Below are 24,712 nucleotides of genomic sequence, written 5' to 3'. Positions count from 1 at the left end.
AGGCAGCGCGGGAGGCCCGCCCCGAGAGGCGGCCGGCCGGCAGCAGGGGTGGTGAGTTGTGCGCTTGCCGCTCCGCTCTGATCCGTGCCGTCCTGCGGCCGCGGGGCTGCCCTGGGATCTGCTGGAGCGGGGGGAGAGCTGTGTGGCGGCGGGGCCCTGCTAGGCCTCCCGTGTGGGCCGCAGTGTCTGCTGGATAACGGCCCGCGTAAATCTTGTTCTCTGTGTGTGGGGTTATTGCGAAATAATTGCCAGCCGGGGGTAAGATCTGGTTCTCTTCAGATCTGCCTTCAATTCAGCTCAATTCTTCGGGAGTCCGTGAAGCTACTCCATGTACGTTGTTGTTTGTGTGGAGTTTGGTTTGGGGTTTTTTGTTGTTTTTTTTTTTTTTTCTTTTATCCAGACTTTTTGTCGTTATTTTGAGGTGAAAAATAAGCGTCGTTCTTATTAAAGACTGTCTCTTCTGCATTTGTGCACAAGTAACTTCATCCCTTGGTGAAGAACAAGAACCCCTGATGCTGCCGAGGTTCCCAGGGCAGCGCTGCCATTCGGCTGCCGCCTCACAGCACTCAGAGAACTTCAAAGCAGAAACAGGTTCCGCTGCCTTTACCGAGCTGCGTGGTCTCCTGTTACACGGTTTCGAAAGAGGGTGCCCAGATATGTTGCTCAGCTGCTTTTGTGTTTTCTGTGGGACGGGTTATCTTTTTCCCCAACAGTTCTAATTGGCACCTTTTGTTCAGACATCTTAACAAAGCAGTGCAGCAGCTTTTGCTCAGAGGTTTTGCTCAGTTAAATTACAGTAAGGCTTAACAATTTAGGTTAAGGGTGAGGGTATTTAAGAGCAGATTATAGCAAACATGAATTAAATGAGGGATAATGACAAAATAATGACAAATTCTGCTTTCTTTTATCCATGTAATCTTCTAGAAGTTGGAAGCGTTATGTAAGTGTTCATTCGAGCAGGACTGTCCTGCTGCTAGCATCAGGCACTGCCATTTTCAGTTAGCCTGGTGGGACGGTGTTACCTGCTGAGCATTCCATTGCACTGTATAGCCATAACTTTCAAATTCATATTTGCAAAAGATCTGGTGATTATGTGTGTTCAGCCCTGCTGCCTCATGGCCAGAATCACAGCCTGCCTCTTGCCCTGTCTGCTTTTGTGCTGTGGGAATCTACGTACTGAACCATCACCCCTTCTATGAAGCTTCTGTTCTTGGCATTTCTGTTAGCAATACCGATACTACTTTTCTCACTATTGCTTCGCTTGCGTTCATGGGCAGTGACAAATCCCTTTCATTTTATCTTCTAAAATAGGTTCTACAGAGCTGTGGTTTCTTTCTCTGTTATACCTCTAGTTTCTTCCTTCCAGCACCTAAAAGCTTTTTCATTTAGACCCTCATGATTTATCTGCCTTGATCACTTGTTCCTCTCCATTTTCTTATTTCCTATTGGTGTAAATGCATTGTATTCCCTTGTGCTGTCTTTCCATTTTCTTCTTCTCCGCTATGTCCAATTTACTAATATTTGTTTCATAAGCATAACTGCACTTGCAATATAATGTAATATTGCCTCTTATTTTATTGTCCTCCTTAGTCTGCCAGAAATGCCAACCTTAATGCTCACCTTCATTTATCTCTAAAAGTGCTTTTTACGTTCTAGCTTCTCATCTGCTTAAGAGAGAAGTTCAGTCAAGCTGGCTGTGACTTTCATAAAAATATCTTCCCAAAATTCACCCCTTCAACAGTGTCTTTCTTCATGTACATCCTAACAAAAAAATAATAGATCATGTATACCTTTTTCACTCAATTTCCTTAATCCTTGCTTAAGTATCTCTAGCTAATTTTATTCAGAATGACTGTAAAATATGTAAAACAGCTTCTGTGCCTTTGCTAAAGCATGAGAAATGCTCCTTTTATGCTGGCTTGGGAAAGCAGAAATCCCTTTCCTTCTTTGCTGTTGGGACAGAGAAGTCTCCCTCTTCTCATTCAACATTGAATTTCCACTTCTAACAATGTACTAAGGCAGAGCTTCTCAGAACAAAAGAGAAGAAATTGCATCAGCCAAATATGACAAACAAAGCAGCATGTCTAATGCTCTACAAGTCAAAGTGCTGAACTGTCCCCTCTTTGTGGCTTTATCTCTAGGTTGGATCTGTAGGATGAGAAGCCAAATGACAAGCCAGGCCCAAGAAGAACGTTGCTTAAGGCTGACAAGCAATTGCCAAAGCCAACCTCTGGGAGCTCTCCAAGAAAGGATCAAAACTTTACTGTGAGATTGCATCTACTGCTGCCAGAATCTGCAGGTGAATCAGTTTTTTATTTTTTGTTGTTGTTGTTGACAGATCTAAAATAGTCTGTGTCGATGCCAGAACACAGCTATTAACTTCTTCTTAGGTCAGTTAAGCTAGCATGAGTCTCCTTGTACTTCTACTGTGCTTCAGTCTCAAAGGAAAGATCTCAAAAAGATAACTGAGGAATGTTTTCAGCACAGACAGAGGTAGGAGATCCTTCCATCCCACTAGTCCCAAAAATATTTACTCATAAATTAGAAACTTAAGAGTGAGAAATTAGAAACTATTTAGTATACTAATAGTATATTACAAGTTTTTATTGCCCTGACAATACATACGTATACCAGTGTGTACACTTTAATGTTAATATAGGCTGTTGAATATGTTATTCAGTCTTCATTAGCCTAAATGTCATGTTTCCTAACTTAATTCCTCTTATTGTCAAGCAACATGATTCTATGGCAGAATTTTCTCTCTTTAGCACCAGGTTGAGACAAATCTCTTCATGCTATTGTGCCCTTTAGGAATACTGTCAAATTCAATCATTCAGGACTCATGAGTCTTGCACTAACACGAAGAGATTGATTTGAAAACCATGGGACTAGGCTTTTTCTTTCTGTTTTTCATTTTCCATTTCCATACCTTAACCATTTTACATGAAAGCTGAGATTGCCAGCTTTGCTCTCACATGCAAATGAGTTTATTTTGTGATGCTAGGGAGCCCAAGAATAATGTGCTTGGATGTGGCAATGACTGTCTATGCCAGTATTTTCTGATCAGTTAGACCTATCTGAAATGTCAAAAAATATTGTGTCAGAAAATATACTATAATATAGCAGCTTCTACAGCCTATTTAGAGAGAGTTAAAAATAGACATAAAAATTACCCCAAAGATGCAGAGGAATTCTTGACCTTTCATAATCTAGGTCCCATTCAAATAAATTATGTTTTAATAAGGTCAGTAAAAGACATATACCTAAGAGTAATCTTATGTGGTTATCCTACACAATGGAAAAGTTTGAAGAGGGCCAGTAAGTAAACTGGCAAATAACTGAACACAAGTTCCAAGTGTGATGTTGTAGCAAAAAGGGTCCGTGCAAACCTTGTTGCATAGGCGGAGTGCAGATGTTAATGGTGGCAATTTTTACATATGTGTAGAAATCATGAAGGTGATTCAAGCATAATGTGCTCTGCAAGATAGATATCAGAAGAATGAAATGAGTACAGAAAAGACCTGTCAAAGAAAATGCTATGTAATTGAAGAATTAAAATTTTAACTACTGAACCAAATGGATTGAAAGTTGAGTTCACAGCAGTGTATACGTAAATGTACAGAAAAAAATATTTGAATGTTAGGGCTCTTTAAATCTACCAAAAAGTGGTGTAGGAGGGAATAATTCCTGGTAGGTGGACCCAAGCAAGTTCAGATAGTGTTGTCTATCAGTACTCAACTCAGTACTGCTAACAACAATTAACTCTTGGAAAAAAAAAAAGCAGATGAGGGCTGTGGTGGATTTCTTGGCTCTTGATGTCTTCATCTTTGCTATATTTTGTAAATAAATTTCTATATTTACAAGCTCTTCGCAAACTCAATAAATAATTTTTTCTTACTACCGCCCCACATCTGACTTTCCTTTCTTTGTATGCCTTTTCCATCTTTGATTGCCCTGTCCCTCTTCCTCAGCACTGCGCTGTGGGATGGGAAAGAAAAATTGTAGGTAAAGGGGAGATGACTGCACCCACTTTTTGTCTCAGATTACTCAATATCTCTCAGAGCACTTCAAGGAGAGTCTCCAGCCCTTGCCTTTATTTGCCACATAGAAGAATGCACTTTGTGCACCTGAGCTCTTTCTACCCAAATCTTGTCCTTCCATACTCTGCTACTGCAGTCTGTTACAGGATCAGCTCAACAGCCGTGCCTCGACAAAAGACTGAGACATACAGCCAGAAGCAAAGCAGTATAGCTGGTCTGGAGTGATGCTTCAGAGACTTTTTCAACTTTTAGACAAAATTAAAGCTTTCCTTGGCAGCAACTATCCATTTAAAGTAATTTGAATATTCTTGTATGTGCTGCAATTTCTGTGATTGCTTATAGCTTAACAGGAATACAGGGCCTGGCCAAAATGGTTCCTACGTGGCTAAGGGGAAAACTGGCATCTTATGAATATTAAACTGAGTGCTTTTCTTTTGCCTGTATTATATATTATTGGTATGTGAAACATCTGTTTGAATGTAGAGCTACAGTTGTCATTGTTTTCTACATTTCACCAGCATATAAGGTGTGCTTTTTTAATAGTTAAATGATTCTGTTCTCCTAATAGATACGTCGATAACACTGTGCTTTTGCTCCTTTATCTGACATAAAGCTGAGTCTGGTAACCTCACTTACTGCATAATTATGTTGTCATTGGGAATACTCACACATGTAAAATGAGAAGAACTTGGCCCTTTGGTCATATTTTTGTAATAAAAGATAAAATGAGATTTTAGGAAACTGCAACTTATGACCATGATATTTATGAGGCTGTCAGGATTGCACTGTAAGAATTCGTATTATTTAATTCTTCACTCTGACACTAAAGCATCATTTCATCTATATGCAAATAAGAGCATACTCTACTGCTGTTTCTTCACTGAAGAAGCCGTTTGAATTATTCACATTTTATTAATAAAACTTCATAAATAAGTATTTTTTTCTACTCAATTGGTAGTGGCCAGGGAGAGAATCTATTTATCAGATTTTGTTATTATGAGCTTCATAACAAAATATGAAGATTTATGGAGTACATAATTAGATATTATATGATTGTAATTGTAGCATTGGGTTATACAGATGAAATACACTTTTCTTTGTATGTTTCTTCTTGGTAGAGGCACTTTCTGGGAAATGGACTAAACCCAGTCCCCATCACTGTGTTCCAAGCACTGCGTATGAAAGGAACAAAGCAATTTAATACCTGTGTGTTATCATACATGCTGAAATAATTTTGAGTAATGGGAATATGGCTAAGAAAGACTAATGTGGTGAAAACGTTCTCTTCTGTGCAGAGGTGCTGGTGTGCAGACCTAGTATAGCTGCGTGTATGATGTTATAATGCAGAGCCTGAAGCTCTCTGGTCTTTAAACCATCAGCATTTAATTTTCCCTTCAGCTACAGATCGTGGTTAAAATACTCCAGAGGTGAACTCAAATCCACCAGAGCTGTGAATGAGGCTTGGCTGCCTGTGGGACTGAGCCCTGGCACTGAAACCTGGCCTCCTGATATGTTTATGTAGAGCAGAGATGCCCTAATGCTCTACTTAGTCAAAATATCAGCCTCTTCAAGTGTACATTAGGGGGACTTTAGGAACTCAGGTGTTTTCTTCAGCAATATCAGGCTAAAGAGACCAAGTGAAATTTGTGTAAATTGCTTTGTTAGAGTTGGGTATCTATACTGCACTTTAAATAGGCACTTTCTGAAATACTGGCACTGAATTCTCCTTGAAGTTTTGCAGTATGAGACACAGAGAACAATGCAGACATGAGGTGTTCAATTCTATTACACAACAGTACCTAAATGCCTGTATATGACCTAAACCAATGGTAATTTAAGGGAAAAACACCAGAAGGGAAATACCTGCTGAGTATTACAGTTCAGCCCTTAGAGTTTTGTTTCATTTTATCACTATATGCTGTAATCCAAGCAGCATTTTAGTCTCCTGTACATTTGAAATCTGCCATAGCAAAACTAATGCAAATTAGAAGTAGTCCAGTAAATCTAAGCTGCTTAAGTTTGTGTCAAGAGGTGAAGATATTTTGTGGGAAAAATTGTATTCTGACATTGTCAATTAGATATACATTGAATTTTGTGTTTCTGTAGAAACAAGACCATGGAGCACATCTTGTAGAAGCCTCTCAACATCTCAGAGTTATCAGGACTATTAACCTGTAAACATATACATTACTGTTCTTAAAATAATTTATTTTGCATTTGAAATAAGGATTTGTGAGCTGCACTGAACATAATCCAACCAAGCAATTCAGTGGGCAGTTAACTTTAAGCATATGTAACCATCCTGAAGGCACTGAATTGGGTTGTGTGTGCTGGGTAGGCATGTGTGTTTAGAAGAGCAGCAATGAATGTTCCTTAGTAATTATTTTCCTCCGAAGGATACAGTATTGGCTGACAGAGTCAGTGAGATAACAGGTGTTCTGAAAATGTTTACCTGCATGTAGCTGTTATGGACATACCTAATGCTAGTCAGGGCAAAATGTAATCATACATCAATTCTGATCCATTCTGCACATGATCTTCTTAGGAAGTTCAAGAAACATCTTTTATGCTAGCTCGTTGTAGCAGAAGTGCAAGTCACAGCCTGAAACAGTGATTGAGTACCTGTGGGAGAAGCAGGGCCAATCCAGGTGAGCTCAGGTGCATTCAATGCCTCTGAGTGACCAGAGGGATTGAAGCCAGGATCCAGCCCTTCCCAGAGCTCATTTAAGGCTTGGCAGTGGAGACAAGGGTGTATCACTGGAGATCTCTGCATACCTGAAGCCTTCTGCAGGTAAGCAGCTTCCTTCCTTTGTTTCTGTGACTACAGCTGTTGCATTTGAGCAAGTCCTCACTTGCTAAAACCTAGGACCTTGCTGCTCTGCTCTCACTGCACTTCCCATTGCATTACATGTGTACGACCACAGGCTTTATTGCTATCTGTTTTGATAATATTGAATAAGCTCTGAAAGCAGTAAATCTAAAGTACTCACTGTGTTATTTTTTGAAGAACGAATAATTGTAGTATGATAGCTTTCATTTCTGGAGTTTGTTTTTATTTTGAAGACAATACAGTTAATTTTTTTTTCCCAGGAGATTCTTTAATTCTCTTCATATTGAATACTAGCTAAAGTATTAAGACAGAAGGAATGCCATTATTCCTCCAACAATATGTGTTTGCTGCCTGTTCATGATATTATTTACAATAAGCAGAATCAAACCACGGTGTAGTGTAAGTATAAACATTTGTTTTGCTGAGTTGTCTATGACAGCTTTGGAGCCAAGGATAGCAACTTCTGAGGTTTACAAACATTTGATAAGCCAAAAAAATTCTCTTTTAAAACAGACACAAATTCTACTTCTTCAGAAGCTTTATTTGCAAAAAAGGAAAGGAAAAAAAAATCTTGAGGTGCAAAAATCTTGTGCACCCATCTTTGGGTTTGATCATTGGAAAAAAAATATCTTGTAAATCATCTAGAAAGTAGAATTGTAGACTATTGTGGTGTTCTAATAAGGTTGGCAGCAAAAGTACGGGCAAACTCAGAAAATGTGCCTATGGTATTCAGTTACATTTCATCTACTGAAAGTGTAAGTGCAGAATGTTACAGCATGAGTGTTCTGCACATTAAATCATCTTGTAGGCTGGAGTGTAAGGGGTAAGCTACTGATCCAAACATTTAGAGATAGTTCCTTTTTTTCCTCTCCTGATAGGGGATAGATGCTAATTTGCATTACTGAGATTGATGGGAATTTTACTCCTACCTCTCCAAAGGGAGGAAAGTCAGGGACATTGTTAGGGTGATTTTATTATTGTCATTGTGAAGCTGTTTTTGAAGTGGTAAAGATATTCAGACTTGCTAGGGTCCAGAAGGCACTGCTGGGCCCTGTTTAGTCCTAGCTTGGTACCCAGGAGTCTGCTTAGGCTACTGCTCTGAACTAGACAGGACTTGGGTCCTGACATCCTGGCCCAACCTTGGGCTGTCACAACCCAGGGAGGTGCCAGGTGAGGGCTGGGGCTGTCTTGGCTCCCCAGGATTCTCCCTGCCCTGCTCCCAGCTGTGGTGGTGGGATGTGTCCTGCCCAACCCCAGCATCCCTCCTTACTGCCACCAGTGGAGCTGCTGGCTTTCTGTGTGTGCCCTGACACAGATGTAATAATGGCTGAATTTTATTGAGGAAGAAGTACAGTGACTGCCATTTCGCTTCTCCAGTACCTCTCTTTTACAGGTAACGTATACAAGAGGCTCTCTGTGAAAGCATTCTTTATTGGTAGCTCTTGGTGTCTGTTTTTCTAGCCTGGCATCTGTGTGTAGCTGTATGTATTCATGGTTCACATTCCCAGGTCCTTTTGCCAAAAGACAAATATAGAAATTTACATTGGGTACCTCAAGCCCTAGTCTAGGCAACTAAATAACATGATTGTAAGATCTCCCAGTGCAGCAGTAAATCAGAACAACTATCAGTGCTGATTGTCATATACTTAATTCTTCTGTCATTACTTTGTTTTCTCCTTGGGGTAACAATGCTAAAATCTAAGAAAAGCAGTTAATTTCTTGCAATGTGTTCATACTTGATGTAGTTGTACCTTTAAGTCTCCAGTACTGCTGCAATGCACGGCTGCAGAGGTGATAGTTACTGAACTTAGATACATAGATATGTAGCTTACTGTGGGTTTTTTTTTTTTTTCTTCTTTGTGGTTTTTTTTTTTTCTTTTTTTTTTTTTGCTTTCATTAAAAGGAGAGGATAACGTGTCTTGGAAAAGCATTATTTAAAGTGTGCACTGGTACACTGCTGAGCTTATACTATATTAAATTTCAAGGATGAGTTCTCTCGTGAGAATTCAGCAACTTGACTGATCCATTTATTTTTCAAGAAAATTGTCTGATATTGTTCTTTTTTTTTTTTTTCTTTTACTCTCAGCTACAAGTAATCACAGCAATGAAATTGTTTTTCTTTTTATGTGGAAAGCTGTAACAACCAACTTAGCTAATTACATGAAAAGGTGATAACTTCTCCAGGCTGGCACAGGAAAACATTGAAGTTTATTGTGGCTTCTGTCCTGTGAAATGTTTGTGTTAAAATGCTGAAGTCCTTTTTTCAGGCTCCAGCACATGGCCAGCAATGCGATGATGTGAGAATCCTGTTTGGTTTCTTCTGCCACCTCCTTGTTCCCATCCCAAACATACGGAAGTGTCAAAATAGGCAGCCTGTGATTAGAAAATAAGTCCAAATCCTCAGAAACTTTCAGCTCTGTTGTTATTTCAGTGGAGAAACTTGCAAGATGAGGGACAGCTTGGGATTTCTGACAGGCAGCTGAACATTTCCACTATCTGCTCAGGGTGTCAGGCTTCCTCATGATGACCAGCAATCAGGTGCACACCTCAGTTCAGTACCACACAGAGCTGTCCTTTGCCACTCTTCTAAGAGCACACGTGCTACAAGTACACAGTGCACGTGCACTTGTGAGCTGGAGCATGGGAAACAGCTCTTTCTGTTTCTCCGTGTGGTAAGTCCCTATGTGATAAAGTGGCAGACAAGTGGTCTCCAGACACATCAGGGACAGTACAAGCAGAAAAGATGGCTGTATCTGGAATAGGTGGGACAGCCATTTAAAAACAAACTTTTTGAACCCTCAAATGCTGTAAGTCTCTAATGCTCCACTAAGCAGCAGAAGCTTATCTGGAAAACATTATTGTTGTCATGTTGCCTGTAACTGGTTGCTTGCTTTGTTTATGTTTTTGAGGGGTAGGATGTAGTACGTTAGTTTTTGTTGTTGTTTTTTTTCCAAAAGTACTCCTACATTTCCTCAAGTCAAAACCCAGTTTTCAGACTCTGTGGCTTTCCTTCATGTCCTCTGTGAGGAAATATTTTAATACTGCAATTTGGTGTAGCTGTGTTCCAGATAGAATGTGTGCAAGCCAAACACTTTGCTTTCTGGGCAGAATTTGGATGACTGCATTTCAATTATTCTTCAGTCTGCAGTATGCAAACCACAGGACCATATGGCATAGCTACAGAAATGTGTGAGCTCGTTATGCAACTGCTTCCTATTATAGCTACAAAACATGGAGGTGATGAGTTAAATGGATCAAAAATAATGTTGCTTTTTGAGAAGGCAGCAAAGCCCAAGCACTTACCTCTGGGAAATGAAATACTGCTATCCAACAGACGTTCCCAAAACATGTAATGTTAAGATAACTGAAATAAATTCATGAGCATTCTGGTTTCAGCAGAGATAGAGTCAATTTTCTTCCTAGTAGCTGGCACGGTGCTGTGTTTTGGCTTTGAGATGACAATAATGTTGGTAATACCACAGTGTTAGTTATTGCTGAGCACTGCTCGTACCCAGTCAAGGACTTCTCTGCTTCTGACACTGCCCTGCCAGTAAGCTCACTGCCGTGGCAGAAACTGATCAGGTGGCCTCAGCCTACTGAAGGAGTGCCCGTCCATATGGCATCGGCAGTGGCAGGGGTGGCTGCTGCTGCTGCTTGGGGCCTGTTTGGACGTGGCTTGGCTGGAGGTCAGCAGTTGCCCTGTGCATCAATTACTAATGCATCACTTACTCATTTGTTTTTGTGTTGTTTTTTCCCCTTTTGTGTGCTGTGGTTTGGTGGTTTTTTCAATGGTTGTGTTGTTTTTATATTTATTGTTGAAGTGCCCTTACCTCAGCTGATAAGTTCTCCTCCTTTTCCCCTTTTCCATTCTCTCGGCCATCCCATGGCATTGTGGTGTGTAACTACCAGCCAGGTTAAACCACAAAAATGAGTACTTCAGTTCTTTTGTCTACCAAAAAATGGAGTTCCTGAAAGGAAGCATATCATGATGATCATATGTTGTACATCAGAATTGTCAGCTATGTGGCTACCCACACATGCTCCATACAAGTAAGGTGTTGAGATGTCACTGGTTTTGTACAAATTTGGTAATAAACTGTCACTTGTGTGCGTTCCTCAAGTGTTGCTCGCTGTCATACTGATCATTGGTTTTTACTGTCCCTCTGCTAAATGGAATTTTTAGCAAAATAAAAGGAGTCATTTAGAAATGGGTATTATCCTACAGGTTTCATAAGAAATTGGAAATGAGTAGGATTAGATGGAAGGATCAAAAATAAATTTTTTTGGATGGAAGGATTTAAAATTTTTTTAGACATCAAAAACAGCTTGCTGCAGTTTCTTAAAGAATGTCAGTAAAATTAACAAAGGACAGAATGGAAAATAGTGCTAATCAGGGAAAAATTGCTAGAAGATTATGGTGTTAATTTGGTAGTTGCTGAGGAAAACTGCGAAGGCTTCATGTTTGTCCTAGTTACAAGAATCTTGAGGCTGTTGCGGAAACCCACGACTTAGCAAGCTGTCTTATGAGTAAAGCAAAGAAATAAGGCAACTGCAATGCTCCACTTCCCTATGAACACTGTCTTTCATGCCAGAAGAAAGGCTGAGAGGTTATTCCATCACAATCCCTACTACATTCAATCTTCTTGTAGCCACAGGCTTTGTGTCCTAAACAGTTCCTCTTGGCTTTGAAAACCCAATTTCCTTTTGCTTTTACCAAAAATATACCCCTCAGTCACAGTTAAGGATACTCTGTGTTGTGAGTGGTTTGTTTATCCCAGGGCACTTTTGCATGGTACTGGCCAGTGGGAACTTATTCCCTGCTAACCTTATTTGTATACATGCAATGCAAAGCAGTACATACTGTGTGTGTGACACAGCCTTACTTGATAGTGTTTGGTGCCCACAGAACTCTGTTGAAAATTTCTTCCTAAGGAAAGGTGGAATGGAAAGTTAGACTTTCCATTTCCAGTTAGATAAAAGGGGAGTCTGGAGAAAATCCATGGAGGAAAGGAAAGAAACTTTGAATAGATCCTGAAATCAGTGAAGAGCCTGTGGGGATAGCTGAGGATTTAAAAACAAACAAACAAGTCTATTTTTACCTTAAAATTTGTCTTCAATTGATTTATTTCAAAGTGTCTACTGTGTGCTTATAATGGGAAACAATGAAGTCAAAATACAAACATCTCACATTAGGAATGCAAATAGATCTCATGATAGCTTCAATAGATTTCTTAATGGAAGATTACAATGAGGATGAAACTGGTAGAAAAACAGATGGACAAAGCAATGAAAGTAGTAATACACAGGAAAAGGAAGCTATCTGGGATCAAGGATGAAGTCCGCATTGCAGACAAGGGGGGGGGGGGGGGGGGGGCAACTATTAGGTCAGAATAAAACAGAACAGAAGAAGAGAACAAGCAGCGCATGTATAATATATGTGATAGAACCCAATTCTGCCCTACCTTACACTGGTGCAACTTCTTTGGCTGAATCCTTTTAGCACAATGTCACTTTCAATATGATCTAACAGCATGCATGCAAGCTTGCTTCCCCTTGTTTTTTTTTCTTTAATCAGTGCACAGAGCTAAGTTTTCATTGTCGTAAACTGTTTCTAGGCAATTGTAATTTCACTTTTCCACTGTTGTTACTTTTGTGATCCTTTAGATACTGCAGATTTCTTCTGTGCACCTTCCATGAGCGAACATTTCTCTGTTTCAAGTCTGTGTTCTGCTTCAGCGAAATTAAATTGTTTAAGTTAAAGGTCATTTGGGGAAAACAAGACTCTTGCTTGACAAGTGTACTATTTTATGCATTTTTAAAATCTATGAATTCTAGGTACATTCCACCTATTGATCCTCATTTTAAAATATTTAGGTGTTGGGTTTTATTTTGTTTTGCTTTTTTTACATTGTCAGTATTCCTGTTTTCCATATTTTGGCATCAGTGGTGCGAAAAGGACCAAAGAGGAAAATCTGTTCCCAGAACGAATAAGCAGAAAAACAGACTTGGCTTGAAACCTTTCCTTATTGCATCTTTTATACTTCCAGCACTTACATCATTTTTAAAGTTCTAACCCCCAGGGAACTTTGCCTCTAACCTCTGGAATTTTAAAAATAAAAACCAACCTTTAAAACCTGTCAACTCCTCTTCTTTCCCCAAAACTCCAGGCTTCTGCTCCTCTTGTTACACGTTTATTTCATATTACTTTAGTGTTATAGGCAATGTTGTATTTACTGCTCGTATGCTCACCATAACAGAAGTAGCGTTAAACCCTCTGTTCACTGATTAATGAAAAGTACCAACAGTATACTTGTTGTTTTCCATTTGTCTACTGCGCTTCCAGTTCTGAAGAGCTACCCATGCAAGAACAAAGAGTTGCAGCTCCTAAGAAAACTGTTTCATAGCCCTACGCAGAGGAACAAAGAAATACATACAAAGAAAGCTGTGCCGTACGCCACTCCAGCAGGCCTGGCTGAGGTGTGCTGAATCCCAGCAGGCTGAGAAGCGCTTGTGGAGCCCCCAGCAGACAGCAGCACTGGGGCCCCGAGACCAAAGCATCCCATCAAAGATAGGGATTTCATACTGAAAGGAAAGTAATACATATATCACTTAAGGCATCTAGCTTAAAATATTAAAAAGGAGGACAGAACTATGGAAAGAGGAGTTCTTTTAGAAGATTGCCTGTGGACTGTATTTTAATGTTCTGAAGCTGCTCCCTGCAGCTATTTTATACAATACCCAGTTTTCTCGAGTTTCAGAAGTACTAATGATTCAATGGATGCAGAATCACAGAAAGCTCCTGAACTCAGCTTATGCTTCCCTCTACTGCCTTGAAGTCCTATTTCCAGCCAGTGTTTTAGAACTAGACAGCTTAGCAAGAGGGTAAAAATCCCTTAGCAATATTAACTGTTAACTTCTTTGAAAGGAGTTCATTTTAAGCCAGAGAAATTGGCTGTGTGTGATGGAAATATTGTTTTTTTTTCTAAGAACTGCTAGATTATTAACCTAAAAGCTTGCTTTAATGCAACGATCATAGTAATGAAATGCAGTACCTCCTTTGGTGTTTAGTATCAGTTTTTTTTCCTCTATTCTCCAATATTTCTATAGATATTTCATGTGGGTTTTGATGTTTAAAACAGCACTCATTTGAAATGTCATGAATACACAACAGAAATTTGGTATGTAGCAAGCCCCACTCCCCAGTTTAATAGGGGGATGATGCTTTTTTAATCCTTTTCAAACACATGGCCAACAGTTTTTTCTATAATATCGAAATATGATATAAAAATACCATTTCATGCAAATTTCAACTACCTGTGGCTTCAGGAATAGATGCTACATACTCTCTAGCTGTGGAAATCATTGTGGTAAAAAGATGGCTTGTTTTTAAGACTGGAATGTATAAATATGTAATATATAACTGCCAGGATTTCCACTATGAGACTGAAACTAAGAAAATTGTAGATGTTGCAAAAATACAACTGAAATCAAGAAAAGAATGCTGCACCTTCAAAGTCTCATTTGAATACTTTTTTTTTTTTTCTACAAGGTTCTCATGAGTGAATTAGAAACCACTGAAATGCTTTTGAAGCAAAGCCATGATCTGTTGAAATTTCACCATAATCAGAAAGTTCAGCTTCTTTGCCCAAGGTTTTGATGTCATGAAAGTCATGAAACAACTGACGTATTTTAAAAGCAAAACAGTCTGAGGTATCTGAGTTTTACCAGGAGGAGAACTCTCTTTTCTGACCAACTCTAAGTGGAAACATGCTTCTTATTGCTCCCTTCCTCTGTTTTAATGCGAGTCATGGTTTTGCTGACCTTAGTATTTCACTAGCTCTTACTTACCTGTCCTCTTTGTCTGGATGCCTGCTCCAGGAGTCTCTCAGCCACTCTCAGAGCCCTTCCCTCTGGTCTTCCTTTTTTCCCTTTCTTCTACTGAGTAAATCTCTTTCACTGATCTGATGTCCACTGTTTTATTGCACAGTTGTTACTGTTACGTTATTACTGATAGATCTTGCCTCCATCACAATAATTGCCTTGTCTCTCTTTACCTTCCTATGGCATTCCTGAAAGCAGTAGCTAGACGAGAGCAGCAGAGCTGTCAGATGCAGTTTGCTGATAGGCAACACCATAAATAAGTGCTTTAAAATTTTATCAGCACCAGCCTTATGCCTTAACACTTTAGTGCAATTCTTTCTCACACTCAATTTTTTTTAATGACTGTTATTTCTAATGGCTAATGTAGGTTTATGTAAGTTCAGTCTTAAGTTCCTGAAGGTCTATATTGTATGCCTTACGTGCTGGTGATTAAGATTCTTCCCTGTGGTATGTAGTAGCTGGGAGGAATAGCTTAACACTGTGTTGTATTTATTTTTATTTTATTTTTTTAGAGGAGATTTATCCTAATGCTTTGTTCTCCCTGGTACTCCTGCTGTTGCCACTTCTACTGCCTGAGGAAATATTTCTGTCTCAAATCCCCCCACTTCCAAAGTCAATGTACAGACCATGAATACAGTCCAAAGGTCATGCTTTGGAGAAAACAAGAAAGAGTGGAGAGAAAAGGAAAAGTTGTTCTTAAAAGGTGGTGACTTGATGAAATTTTCTGAGTTTTTACACACAGGGGCTCTTGTTGGAGATTAACATGGCCTCCTTGGTCTTACAACTCTGGCTCTGCAAAAGCCGAGAGAAAAACAAGATAAAACAAGGTGACACTGACAGATGATAGATTTTCTTTTTATATATATGTTGGCAGTGCTACAACAGCAGTTCACTTGATCTTACTAATTTTTGTAAGTTAGTATGAGTTCCAAAAGCATTTTGTTAAGGTAGTTCTTAATTTTCCATTTCTTTCATCATACTTTAAACAGTTTTTAAAGTTACATAGAATCTGCTCCTGAAATTTAGAGTTATTAGAATGTGATCAAATTTTCCACTCTTAAATATTGATTTGACCCTTTGTTTCTCCTTGCGAATGTGAACCAAATGTCACTAGACCTACTTTGCTTAATTACAGTGGGTATCTGGTTGGGCTCTTTTGCATGAATTAAATATTTGGACAAGTGAGCACAAGACTGTATTCTCTCATAGCCTAGGGGAATGCTGTGGTTTGGCTGGAGGAGCCTCCCAATCCTCAGGTCACTTTCCTCATGCTTCCACATACACACTCTTCCTACATAAGGTTTAATTATTCCATACCATTTTGGGCAGTTTTACCACAGAGAGATGAAGCAAACCTGGACCACAAAACCGAGTAACTGAGTGCCTAAGAATTCTCACTTGAAGTGGGAGATGTGTGCTTAAGTTGCTTTACACAAAAGGAAGAATTCTTCAGTGAGTGCTGTGGTAACAATGTTGTCTGGAAAAAATGGGAATGGAGAAGACGACTATGCTTTGTAGGAACTTGTTTGTTTCTTTAAGTTCCCAAATCTTCCCCAGAATCGAAAGCTAAGGCTTTCAATTTTCAATAGACTATTCCAATAGAAAACATATATAAAACACCTTCAGAAGAAGGCTGACAAAGCTGTCAGTGTGGAGTGTTATGACATCCTCTGTTCTTCCATAATTACAGTCTTCAATCCACTGACCATTTCATCTTTATTTAAACATGTCCCCTTCTTTGTATCTTAAAAAAAAAAAAATAACAATAGTAAATTTATATAGCTTGAATTAAGAAGTGTCAGGACTGATTAGTAACTATCTGGACTAAATATGCAAATTGCAAAGTTTTCTTCATGGTTTTATATAAGAAGATGTTTTAAAAACTTTATCAATGTCAATGTGTCAGCCTGCATTTCTCTGTGAAATCTTGAAACTGCTCTTTCATCTATGTTGTAAACACATCAACAAGTATGTAGAATGTCTTGACTTTGAAATGCTGTCACCTACTTTCTGTATCGTTGTCAGTAGTCAGCTTGTTATAAAAGTGTTTCATTTCTAGCTCTGTTTCTTTTGGTAGTGTGTCGGCATACTGCATTTTTCAACAGTGTTCTTTGCTGCCTCTTCCATTTTTATCAGTAAATGTAGTTTGACAGAAGTTCTCCTCCTTTGCAACATGTTGCTATCTCTGACTCTCCACTGTCACCAAAGCTGTTGTGTTACTTTGAGGCTAAGCTGAGTGCATGTAAACCATCTTCAACATTTTGTGCCAAAGTACAGAGGGAATTTGAACTCAAAGGTTTCTGTGATGGTGAGAAATCCCTAAGCTTCAGTCACTGCCTTTACTTCTCAGTTGGAACTTTCCCAGAACATGTTCAGTTTGATGCAATACCTGTTTCTGACGTCCTGCAATATGGAGTCTGCACTTTGCTTGGAATAAACACATCTGGTGATGGACAGTTTCTTAAATGTGAGTGTATTCAGGCTTTTAATTCTGCTGCTTCTCATATAACCTTATTTTTTTCAGAAGATAATGTGTCAAAACGGGTGAAATTGCCTCAAGTGCCATAGCTTAAAGCTGAATTACCTGAACAGCTCACTGCATATGAATGTAAGACACTATTTTCAAATTTTGAACTACACTTATTTCAAGAAGATTTTCAAACCAAGTATACATCACTGAAATTTAAATAGATACACATTCGGTTAAACTGGGAAAAATATCCTGTTCAAATGATTTGTAGAAGAAAGTCAGTGAGACCAATAGCTATGATATAATAGATGCTTTAATATTAGATACTTACACCATTCTTGTGTGCACTAGAATGTCAACCTCTTTTTGCATTTACAGCAGTATGGCTTCCTCGCACCTTTCAAAGGCCCACATCGTGACAGTTCATGCATGAACTCTTTCTCACTCTATCAGTATAGATTACATTCTTGATAACTAACATATCATAAAGAACTATCTTCTAGTTACAGTTTGTTTCAAAACCAGGCTGACATGGAACAGAGATCAAACAAAATCTGTATACACGGACCTAGTTTGAAAAAGCTAAGGATCTGTAGTGCGTTCTGATGACATACTCTGCAGAAACTTAATTGGCACATTGTTGCTGTCTAACTTAAAATGCACTGCACAGCTACAGCACAGAAGATTATTAGAAATAACTGAGTAAGCAGACTGTCACCTCAGGAAAGATGGTAAGAACTATCAGAATTATCTTGAATACATATGTGTCTTTGACCTGACTACATCAAGCTGTTAATCATACAGGCTGAATGCATTTCACCTTACACACGCATCACATTGATTCTTTAAACACAGTCTGTGTGTTTCAGGAACTTAATCAAATTGAGCTTACTAAGGGAATGGGATCAAGGAAGGAAGGGAGAGAGCAGAAACAGCTTCTCTAGAAATCTTTGTATTTGTGTTTATTTTCAGAAGGCAATGGAGTGTGGATGAATATCTTGAAGAGGTCAGTACCTACTTGCTGTCTTTTTGGTGTTTTTTTTTTTTCCCTAGAGAAAATGGAATGGACACAGAATCACAAACATAAATTTTTTTCAAGAGAAGGAATCAGACATATAGATGACTAAGTGGCCAGAATGTCACACCAAGGATGGAGGTCTCCTTACTTCTGGTCTATTCCAGATACCATTATATGTCAGATTTAAAAAAAAAAAAATCTCATTAAACAGAAACTCATGTGATAAATAAAAATGCCATGTGAAAAACAAAATATGTATTCATTTTTTATTAGACTCATATTTTCAAAACTGTTCCTTTAACATTGACAAATGTCTCAGTGATGTTAAAATGTTTGTATGAGCAACTTTTCCAAGGTAAGATCTTATTTCCCTTATTTTCCTGCATATCCTGACTGACTTTGTGGGCGACTTCTTTCCATAGTTCTTGGGCTGGGTTTTTTTGCCAGTTTAATTAGCAGCTGCAAGTTAGCAAGCTTTTGGTTATAATCTGAACTCACAGTTAACTGTTCTGCAGGTGGTGTTTGGGAATAGGTGTAGAACTAAAGACTTGGAAGACTGGATGTAATTTTCAAAATTCTCCTTTACCTGGTGATTTGGATTGATCTTTGAAGATTGCTCTGTTTGTTTTCATAATTGAAGCTGAAAATCCATAAACAGTTCACACTACTTCAAAACATGAGCAAAACAGGCTATTTCGCAGGGAACCAGTTTGATAAAATTATGAATAGGTTCACACTGCAAAAATCAAACATGACTTAAGTTTTGTGCAGGAACAGGGATCTTACTGTAGAACTTAAGAGTATTCATGATGTTATTTTTGTTAAAAGTGCTTCTGTTTTTTACAAATGATAAAATTATTCCAGAAGGAGAATCTGTACATTTTATAATACGTTAGAGAAAAAGAAGAAACATACGGATGTATTACTGTTCAGGATCTTCTGAATCATTCTTCCCAATGGAATACCATAGTCTCCAGTGCAAAACAAGAAATGCTGACAGGATTTTGTGACAGTGAACAAACCATCGGAGAATTCAGCATCCAGATGTTACATAGATCAATATATCATTGATCCACAACAATTTAGAGCAAAAAGCTAATAAATTGAGGGTTTTTTGTACTTTTTGCTTCTATTAAGCTCTGACTACAACAAATTTTTGTAGTCTCCGTCCTCACATTTAAAAAAAAAAAAAAACAAACAGCAGATTGTTGGAAATGACAAGATGAAAATAGCAGTTGTTTTCCAAAACAGTTGCAGATACAACTTTCAGCTTTATTTGCTATTTATTAAAAATCTGAATCCACCTGGACTTTATCAATGGGAGATTCCACATATGTTAAGGGAAGCAGCAATGACTTGCCTCCTAGCGAGTGCACACTGATGAAACACGCTCCCACAGCACTGATCTCATTTTATTTCCTCTGTCTGTACCTCATGTTATCAACTGAGCCAACAGATTAAACATACAAAAACTACAGAGTATCAGCTCTGTGAACCATCAGATCTATTCTCAATATTATCTCTTCTATGTGCAAAATTGCTACTCTCTAAACACTGAGTGATATAAAATGACATTTGTACATGATGAGATTTGTTCAGGGTGGAGTTCTAAATATGGAATGTAGTTCTTTTGTTAATTAGAAGATACAAATACTATACATAATAAAAATGGTCCTTGGTGGCCAGTCTGCTTGACAGCTTTTGTAGGAGAAGCTCGTGTCTGAAAAAATGTATGGATGAGAAAGTAAAAACAGGGAACGAAGGTAAAGAAGTACAGGAATAAAAAATATTTCACCCAACTCATTGTGAAAAACCATATGCTAAATATATTTAGCCGCATAAAAATCAAAGTTCAAGACCTACACTTCCTGGGAAAGCATATGTTAGGGGCAAGGCACTAACAGCCTGCTCAGTGGGACCCAGGGGAGCAGCGCCGTGTATCAGTCTGGGAGATCCCCTCTGGCTGACATGCAGGGCAGCACTGCCAGCTTCCAGGGGAAGCTGCGTTTAGCTCTCTTAAGACCCAATCTTGCAAACGCTTATGCACATGAGTAACTTTAGTTTCCATAAGTCAAGTTACTTACATGTTTAAGTTTCTGCAGGGGTGCGACAACAGGGCCAAGTAAGTGCTAGTCAGCAGGACAAAACAGAAGAAATTCACCCCTGCTTTTCCTCAATTAGGCAACCTAGTTTGTGCTATATTTTTATTGCCTGGTTTTGACTGAGAAGAATGTTACAACTGCAGATATTTTTTAAATTCTAAATAAGTTTTACTATGATTTCTTTAATAAATGAGTCATTGCCACAATCTCAAGCACATGGTACAAAATCATAATGTTTGTATGTGATTTGAAGACCTCCTGATATTTCACAGTGATTTGTTATGAGGGGAGGCACTTTTTAGAGACCAGTGTTTATGCTGTCACGTCTTTGAAATTGTGGATAAAGCTGGGCAAAGGAAACTAAGATAGGATACTGGCAACTGTCATTCTTAGGTCTCGTTGTTTTTCTGCTTTTAATTTGTTCTTAATTGATCTGCTCACTTTGTAAGTTCTGGAGAAAACTGATGCTTCTAACAAATCTGTGTTTAGTGTGAGGATTACTCTGTTATCATATGGATCACTGACCAATGTCTGGTGTTCGTGATTTTTTTCTAGTTGCATTCTCCAGAATATGGAGGTTTATGGCTTAGTATGTATCTCTATGAGCTGGAAAGACTCAAAGCATATGGCAGATCAGATGTTAGGCTTGAGGGAAATCAAAAATTAAACTGTCTCAGAGCTGCTGAGAGACTGCTTTGCTATATATTTTATGTGATTTGTGTATGTGTGTTGAGGGAGATGTCACCTAGGGAAGGGAATCGAAGAAAAAATAGCTTTAAAAATGAACTGTTTGTATTATCGCTTTAAACTTTTAAAGTCTGGTCAGCTAAAAGCAGATGTTGTGAACTAAGATGGAAAATTGCCCGAGGCCAGAATTGAAGCAGGCATTCTCTAATAGTAAGAAGTAAAAATGTTTTCTGGTTTCAGAATTTATTGCAAGAATACAATGAGTAGTCCTCAAAAACGTTCCCATTGTTATATAAACTAGTGAATAATTCTGGTGGCTTCAGAATTTAATTTCAGACAATGTGTTCATCAGCAATCTTGTTTGCATTCTAAGCTGTTTATCATAAAATCTTTTGTTTCTCTGTGCTGGCCAAAATCCTGTCATGTTGGAAGTAGGAACAAAGTGTTTCTTGCCCTTGGCTCTTTGCCCAGTCATTAGATGAGAGGTGGATGAAAGCATCTACACGTGGTGCCAGCTTTGGAATACTGTAATATTAAAGAGTTTTGATGTGAGTCAAATAATCGGCAATCAGAAGCAATAATAAAGGGGGGGGGGGGAAAAATTCCTATACAAAGAATTGCAAAAAGGAATATAGCCTTTCCTGCACACTTTCAATTGACCAGGCACTTCCACAGCACTAGAGAATATACATATGTAAACGATGTCTACAAAGCTGAAATCGAAAGTTAAAAATTAATATTTTCAAGAAAGTGAAACAAAAAAGTTGCTTAAATAAAAATTATTTATGTTAAAATCAATCAATATTTGAGAAAATCTTATGTCTCCTTTTCATCTATTTATGTATGAGGAAATACATATTTACAGTTGCTGCCTCTATAGTATTTGTTGAGTGGCACGAAGCTTTGAACCAGCTCAAAATTGAGTCTTTCTGAGACAGTTCTGCAATTTATTTTAAATTGACTTGTTTGGAAGCTGTGCTCTAACGGCAAGTCCTGAACTGCAAGCTCCAGCATTTCTGGGGGAGAATAATAGCAACTCACTTCTGCATTTCACAAATCCTTCACGTGGTGCTGGTTCAGTGCATGTAATTTGTCTGAGGCACCTTTGCTGCTCTAATGCAGCAGCAAGAATATATCTACACAATTTTTCGGAAATCCACTAGAAAATATTTTAAGGAGCAGTATTTCCAGTGTATTCATTTCTCCCTCCTGTAGGAACCCTTTTCATAATGCAGTCACACGATATCAGCCTCCTATGCTGATTTGTGTCAGGGTAAAAACTAGCAAGGGCTTCCCGACAACAGAGTAATTTCAGGTAAGTCCGTGTTTGGCCAAGCCCTAAATCTGGCACCCGCAGCGCGGAGCGCGTGCATGGAGCTCTGACCGCAGCGGGCTGAGGGGAAGCGAGCGCGCTCCATCACCGCTTCTCCCTCACCGCCGCCGCCATTTTGTGCGGGGGTGACGGGAGGCGCGCTGACAGCTTCGCCCTCCTCGGTCGAGGGAGGAGAGCAGAGGGAGGCCTCGGCCTTGTGGTAGCGGGGAGTGAGCCTGGCAGGTGCTGATGACCCCTGCCTCCAGCCCAAGGGCACCTCTCCACGGCTGGGAGGGAGCACGAACGTTTGTTTAGGTCGGCGTCCCTGCAGGTGGGGACCTTCCGTTGGCGCCCCCTGGAGAATTCGCTGAGGTGAAGGCGGCCGGCTGAGGCAGGCAATGGGGCTTAGGGGGAAATAAAGAGCAACGCAGCTTCAAAACAGAAGAAAATCCCATGTGTCTGTAGAAAGCTATTTCTTTAAGCAGATACACAAAAAGGTCTTTGCTTACAGGAGTTGGCACGTGTCCCTTTGTAAGTGAATCAATATTTGGTGGTGCTTCTGCAGGCACCTGCACATCTTTGTTTTGCCATCTTGAGTATTTTTTCCCTGTGCTAACCGACAGCATTAAGTGTTGAGGCCTCCTTGGTTTTGTTTGGTTTTGGTTTTTTGGTTTATTGCACATAAGAATCTGAGAAACTTTTCACAATTTCTTGGCTCAGGATTCTTGTGGAGATATCCTGACGGGCAGGCAGTGAGCAGATGTGTGAATACAGCAACACATAAAGGAGCGGTGAGCCAGGGTTTTCCCCTCAATGTGTATCATTTTGAGTCACTGAGCAATTGGAGTTAACAGAGCCAGTCAAAGAATGAAGGCTGTGTAGAGAGGGAGCCTGGAGCACCTTGGAGTTTAACTAATGTGAATAACAAAGACTACTCAAAGGTGGGAAGCATACAGAAAAAATGTTCAGATGGTGTTGCACAACCTTGGCTTGCACATTCTGTACTTTATGCATGAAAACCATTTAATACTGCGCAGCCGTGTTTGCAGCTCATTGGAGCTGATGGAGAGGTGCTTATTTCTTCAGTGGCCCTTCACTGATTGAATGCAGCTTGGTGGCACTATTGGATGCTTTCTGCTGCCCTTATACCCAAAGAGACAACTCCTGCTTTTGATTACTGGCATTGCATATGCCATAGAATGGTGGCAAAATTGGCCTGTCTTGTTACATTACTATGATTTCTAATGCCGCTGCTGCTGGAAGAAATGGCAAAGCCCGGTGTTGGGGAATGGCAGAGGTTTACAGAAATGTTGCAGATTTGCACTGAAAAGGAATGCGGTGGGGGCATTGACAGGTTTCTTGTTTGAAATTCTGGAATCTAAATCACTGTAGTCACAGTTATGATTATACACTTAATATTCTGCTCATATTGTGAAATGTTTTCTGTTTTAAATTTGAAAGATTCTTATGGAGTATTTGAAGTTTTGCAGCTTCTGTGGAAGGAAAATATATCTTTTTAATTTACATTCACAAGTGACAGTACACAGTAATTAAGTGAACCTGAATTCTATTTGCAAAGCATTGTAAGATTTTTTTTATTTTTTTTTATGTTACTATAATGAGATGCTGGAGCAAAAAAGAACCAACAAAGATCATCATCTTTAGTTTGTCTTTATAGGCAAAGAAGGTATGTTTGCTTTGTTATTATCAGAGTTGTCTTAAATTGGCATTTCTAAATTGTTAAAGTTGATTTGCTATTTTACTAAGTATAAGTGAACCTAAAGTTTTGACTCATAAGATCATTTCTGTGCTATTCTTCTAGTGAGATCTTTGCTTTTTCAGTCCATCCTTAAGCAAAATAAAGAGCAATGGAACTTTTCAACACAACATGTAAACATAGCATAGTGCCTAGAGGTGGTACTAACAGAATGATACTTTTATTAATGTATGTTTTAAAAACAATTTGTGAATTGTGATCCTGCTGTTTTCTAACAAATCTCATTAAGGAATTGGGCCCACAGTCCAGTTAACCAGGTGAGTATCTTGCTTATATGTGAAAAAGAAGTCTGATTCACTTGTGAAATAATATATATGTACTTAAAATAATAGAGCCATTCATTTATTTTGTGAAATTGACGGTCTGTTCCAGTGGTAAATGTTGTATTTTTTTTTTCCATCAAAATGGAAACAGTCCGAGAAAAGAATGAGTCTGCAAATGTCTAAACAAATTTCAGCATTAGTTTTAAAAATGAGATAGAGAAAGCTCTACCTGGATCGTCAGTATTAACCAGTTATTTACTACTGACACATGGTAAGGTGAAGGTTGTTTGAAGTACTGTCCTAAAGGATATTTTGGTCATAGTTGATAGGAT

The 24,712-nt window shown here is 38.9% G+C and overlaps 1 protein-coding gene across 2 annotated transcripts in view; it reads left to right on the top strand.

Moving 5' to 3' along the window:
- The first annotated feature begins 42 nt into the window (after positions 1-42).
- Positions 43-24,712, top strand: part of HFM1 (helicase for meiosis 1) — a 58,540-nt gene continuing 33,870 nt past the window's right edge. Inside the window, exons 1-3 of one of the 2 annotated variants that reach the window (XM_048945718.1) lie at positions 43-330; positions 2,142-2,299; positions 6,586-6,831. The gene's annotated coding sequence lies outside the window, so the exon portion shown is untranslated. The remainder of the gene's footprint in view (positions 331-2,141; positions 2,300-6,585; positions 6,832-24,712) is intronic. The other variant, XM_048945717.1, reaches the window with a different exon arrangement.

The sequence above is a fragment of the Lagopus muta genome, chromosome 5, assembly GCF_023343835.1.
Source record: "Lagopus muta isolate bLagMut1 chromosome 5, bLagMut1 primary, whole genome shotgun sequence".
Classification (NCBI taxonomy): Eukaryota; Metazoa; Chordata; class Aves; order Galliformes; family Phasianidae; genus Lagopus; species Lagopus muta.
This window is presented reverse-complemented; position numbering and strand designations above follow the sequence as displayed.